This window comes from Sorex fumeus, unplaced genomic scaffold (assembly GCF_029834395.1).
Source record: "Sorex fumeus unplaced genomic scaffold, SorFum_2.1 ptg000010l, whole genome shotgun sequence".
In the NCBI taxonomy this organism is placed as follows: Eukaryota; Metazoa; Chordata; class Mammalia; order Eulipotyphla; family Soricidae; genus Sorex; species Sorex fumeus.
Window position 1 is genome coordinate 20,496,294 of NW_026606067.1, and position 4,951 is coordinate 20,501,244.

A 4,951-nucleotide genomic window follows, 5' to 3' on the forward strand; every position below is an offset into this window, starting at 1 on the left:
GTCACTTCAGACATATCATTGTTTTCATCATGAAACAGTCATCAAATTTCTTTTGGAAAATGAGTCATTTAAATCCAGAATGCTTGTATCATAACTGCCCAAACAAACACATTTTATACCATGTTTTTAGTGTTTCACTCAAGGTGCAAAATTGAATGACTGTATTTTTTTCTTTTAATTCCTCACCCCATCTAGAACTTTTAAGGACAAGTTTTCATAATTGTTTGCCTCATAAAACTTTAAAATCATAGGTATAAGGTAACTGTTCTTATTTATTGATTATGTATATGGACTTTATACATAAAAATAATATTATTGTCCCCCCTGAAGTATCAATCCTCCACCCCATGGGGGTAATGTCTCGACTAATGAGGACATTAACCAGCTATTATATTCTACATAACATATATTCTACAAAACCTACTGTTTTCTCTCTCCTTGTCAAACCCAACCTGACATGTACATATATAAACATGTATTAAGTTATAGACATTACTATTTGCCAGCCTTCATTCACCATTAGGAACACGATTATTCCCTTAAAAGCACAGTGTTTTGAATGCCCTAGCACAAGGATATCAACTTTCCTTTTGTTTGCTACTTAGTTGATCACAATGGATTGCAAATCTTACTGAACACAAGGAGTTCTGTACAGGAATGTACAAGCAATATCATATGTACTCTTTAGTAAGAGTTAAAGAAAGACTTTTACAAGGGTAATTTTGGCTTTACTCAGTTTTCACTTTGCATGCTGATTTTAGAATCTAAACAAGAGATGATTCCACAGAATTCTGTCCCCACTTATTCAAACTTTTACACCTACAGACCATCTTCCGTCCTGCATAGCAGAAAGAACCAGTCACTATAACCAAGACAGTTGAACACTCTTTCTACAACTGCTGACTGGCATTGGTCTGTGAACCAAAGGTTGAATATTTTTGCATTAATCTGACTTTAGGTCAGCTCTGGACACTAGTTTTAAGAGAGACAATGACAAACCAAGTTATGTTTTTTCTAAAAGAACACATTAGACAGTATAGAAATAATGGTTATTTTAACTGGACTTAGTTAATAAGGGAAAACAGGTTTAGTTAAGAAAACGATCATAACTGTGCTCACTATGGCAGCACATATACTAAAATTGGAATGATACAGAGAAGATTAGCACGGCCCTTGCACAAGGATGACACACAAATTCATGTAGCATCCAATATTTTTAAAGAGACCCAGGTAAAAACACTCCAAGGCATATCATAGTCAGAAGGATGGATGCTGTGGACAGAGACACAATATTACAAGACGCAAGGTCAAACAAGGAAATCACATACAAAGGAGCACCCCTTACATTTACAGCAGACCTATCAGAGGAAACCCTCCAAGCCCGAAGGCAATGGTGGAATATAGTGAAAAAACTCAATGAAATGAACGCCTCACCAAGAATACTTTATCCAGGTAAACTCTCACTCAAACTACATGGAACGATACACCACGATAAAAAACAGCTCAAGAATAACATAGACTCAAAAAGATATCTAAAAAATGACTAAAGGGGCTTTTGTAAGATAAGAAGTAAAACACTTATAAACACAACCAACTCCTACAGAAAGATGGCACAAAACCCCATGACAATAATGTCTCTTAATGTCAATGGTCTAAATGCACCGCTAAGAGAAACAGAGTGGCAAAATGAATCCAGAAACTGAAACCAATATTCTGCTGTCTAAAAGAAACTCATTTGAACAATCAGAACAAACACAGACTCAAAATTAAAGGATGGAAAACAATCCTGCAAGCAAACATCTACCTCAAAAAAGCTGGGGAGGCCATACTAGTATCCGACAACATTAGTTTCACTTTGAAAAAGATTACAAGGGACAGCGAAAGCCATTTTCTCTTCATAAAGGGATACTTACAACAAAAAGAAATCACAGTCTTCAATGTATACACACCTAATGAAGAAACAGCTAAATACTTAAAACAACTGCTAACAGATTTTAAGTAGGACATTGCTAGCAACACAATAGTAGCTGGAGACTTCAACATTGCCTTATAACCTCTGGATAGATCAACAAGAACAAAACTCAGCAAGGAAATATTGGCTTTGAAAGAAGAAATAGAAGAGAAAGGAATTATAGACCTATACAGGGTTTTACACCTCAAAAAGAAAGAATACACATTCTTCTCCAGTGCGCATGGATCAGGAATATAGAAATAGTATCAATCATCTTTTCAGACCACAATGCACTGGGACAGAAGTGAATCACACACAGACACGGAGAACCAAATCAAACACTTGGAAACTAAGCAACTCAATGCTGAACAGCGAGTGGGTGAGGAAGGAAATACAAGGACGAAATACAAAGGTACCTGGAAACAAATGAGAATTAAGACACGAGCTATCAGAACTTATGGGATGCGGCAAAAGCCGTATTGAGGGGAAAATTTATAGCTCTGCAAGCATATCTCAGGACCGAAGAAAGGATGCACATAAACAACTTGACTTCACAGCTCAAGGTCTTAGAAAAGGATCAACAGAAGGAGCCAAAATCAGGCAGAAGGAAAAGGATCATAAATCTTAGAGTAGAAATCAACGACCTGGAAACCAAAGAAACAATCCGAAAGATCAATGAAACCAAGAGTGGTTCTTCGAGAAAATAAATAAGATAGATAAACCACTAGAACCATTCACAAAAGAGGAGAGAGAGAGAGCAAGAGAGAGACAGAGAACCCAAATAAATCGAATCAGAAAAAGAATGGAGATATCACAACAGAAACCAATGAAATTCAAAAGATCATCAGAGACTACTTGAAAGTCTGTATGCCATGAAACAAGAGAACCTAGAAGAAATAGATAAATTCCTGGATTCTTATAATCTCCCAAAGATGAGTCAAGAAGATCTAGAATACCTGGATAGACTTATTAACATCAAGGAAATTGAAACTGTAATCAAAAGTCTCCCAAAAACAAAAGCCCAGGTCAACAAGGTTTCACTAGAGAATTTCCCCAAACATTTAAAGAGAACTTATTGCCAATTATTCTCAAGCTTTTCCAGGAATTTTAAAAAACAGAAACTCTCCCAAACAGATTCTATGAAGCCCATATCTCTCTAATACCAAAAGGAAACAAAGACACCACAAAAAAATAAAACTACAGGCCAATATCCCTGATGAACACAGATGTGAAGATTCTCAACAAAATACTAGCAAATAGAATCCAAGAACTCATCAAAAAGATCATACACTATGACCAAGTGGGAATCATACTGAGGACTCAAGGATGGTTTATCATTCGGAAATCAATCAACATAATCCATCATATCAACAAAAGAAAAGATAAAAAGCATATGATCATATCAATAGATGCAGCGAAAGCATTTGACAAGATCCAGCACCCCTTTATGATGAAAACCCTAGCCAAATTGGGGACAGAAGGGAATTTCCTCAATATAGTCAAAACCATCTACCACAAGCCTACAGCAAGCATCATCCTCACTGGGGAAAAACTGAGAGCCTTCCCCCCTAAGATGAGGGATGAGACAAGGATGCCCACTCTGTCCACTACTGTTCAATATAGTACTGGAAGTACTTGCAATAGCAATTAGGCAAGAAAAAGATATTAAGAGTATTCAGGTAAGAAAGGAAGAAATAAAGCTCTCACTATTCACATATGATATGATACTATACTTAAAGAACCCTAAAACCTCTACCAAGAAACTCCTTGAAACTATAGACTTGTATAGTAAAGTTGCAGGATATAAAATCAATACCCAAAAGTCCATGGCTATCCTATATGCAAATAGTGAGAGAGAAGAAAATGACATGAAGAAAACAATCCCGTTAAAAATTGTACACCAGAAAATCAATTACCTAGGAATTAGCTTAACTAAGGAAGTAAATGACCTGTACAAAGAAAACTACAAAACGCTGCTTCAGGAAATAAAAGAGGACATGAGAAAATGGAAAATTATCCCCTATTCATGAATGGGGAGAATTAACATTGTCAAAATGGCAATACTACCCAAAGCAATGTACAAATTCAATGCGATCCCTATTATGATACCCATGACATTCTTCAAAGAAATGGAGAGAACACTCCTGAAATGTATATGGAACAATAAGCTCCCACGAATAGCTAAAGCAATTCTTGGGAAAAAGAAAATGGGAGGAATCAACCTCCCTAACTTCAAACTGTACTACAAAGCAGTAATAATTAAAACAGCATGGTACTGGAACAAATGCAGAGCTGCAAACCTAATACAGGAACAAGAAATGTGAAGTTGAGTAAGGAGAGCCTTTTTCACAAATGGTGCTGTCAAAACTGGATGACTACTTGCAAAAATCTGGGCTCAGATCTCTGCCTAACACCATGTACAAAAGTAAGATCAAAATGGATTAAAGCCCTCAACATCAGACAGGAATCCATAAGGTACATTGAAGACAAAGTTGGCAAAACCCTGCATGACATTGAAGCTAATGGTATCTTCAACAATATCACGACACTGACCAAGCAAGTGAAAACAGAGAGAGACAAATGGGACTATCTTAAACTAAGAAGCTTCTGCACCTCAAAAGAAACAATGACCAAAATACAAAGACTGTCTACAGAATGGGAAAGGATATTCACCCAATACCCATCTGACAATGTATTGATATCAAGGATAAACAATGTACTGGTTGGACTTCACAAGAAGAAAACAGCCAACCCCCTCAAAAAATGGCGATATGAAATGAACAGAATCTTTCTCAAAGAAGAAATTCGAATGGCTAAAAGGCACATGAGAAAATTCTCTACATCATCAGGGAGATGCAGATGCCCTTCCCAACAGGTCTGTGGACTACCATTCAGACTGGCTTGGGGTTTCTTCCCCACTGTAGGGGCATGGCCTCCTCAAATGTGAGTGTGGCCATTCACACAGCCACAGTTATATTTCCAACTCCTAGCACTTTCAAC

General features: G+C 36.9%; 1 non-coding gene across 1 annotated transcript; it reads left to right on the forward strand.

Moving 5' to 3' along the window:
- The first annotated feature begins 1,111 nt into the window (after positions 1-1,111).
- Positions 1,112-1,218, forward strand: LOC130020227 (U6 spliceosomal RNA). The gene has a single exon (XR_008791982.1). It is a non-coding gene; the product is annotated as a U6 spliceosomal RNA (small nuclear RNA).
- Positions 1,219-4,951: the final 3,733 nt, after the last annotated feature.